We start from the raw sequence: 547 nt of genomic DNA on the forward strand, positions 1-547 counted from the left end.
TTAAAAAATGATTCATGCAATGAGAAAATAGAGGCAGACAAATCTTACATAAACAAGTTACTTTAACAATATCCGTCTTGTAAAAAAAATTGAAGAGGGAGAGATGAGGGCACAAAAATCCTTTTTCTCCCCAATTAGTTCTGTCTGCTGAGTTTTTGGCAGACTCCCACTTTGCGGTTCACAACAGGCTGCACTTTATGTCAGCCTACAGGCTCCCTGTCACAGAGGGACTGCCAGTGGCAAGGACTGTACTGCTCTATATGAATGTACAGTAGCTGGTTTGTCACGAACAGACAGAAAAATACAAGACTGCTGCAAGCATTCTGGAACTCTGATCGTTAAAATGATGGCATCAGAGGAAAAAAATCCTAAATCTATTTGAAATAGTAAAGCTCCAATTCTATGCTTTAACAACAGAATATTAGCAAATTTTAAAAAAACAAAACACCAACGAAACCCAACAAAATTCAAACTGATAATTCAAAGAAAATTTTCTCATTTTGAGTAGGCAGAGCTAACAAGTATTTTGCTTCATTACTAAATCGAT

This window comes from Athene cunicularia, assembly GCF_003259725.1.
Source record: "Athene cunicularia isolate RWA chromosome Z unlocalized genomic scaffold, athCun1 chrZ_part1, whole genome shotgun sequence".
In the NCBI taxonomy this organism is placed as follows: domain Eukaryota; kingdom Metazoa; phylum Chordata; class Aves; order Strigiformes; family Strigidae; genus Athene; species Athene cunicularia.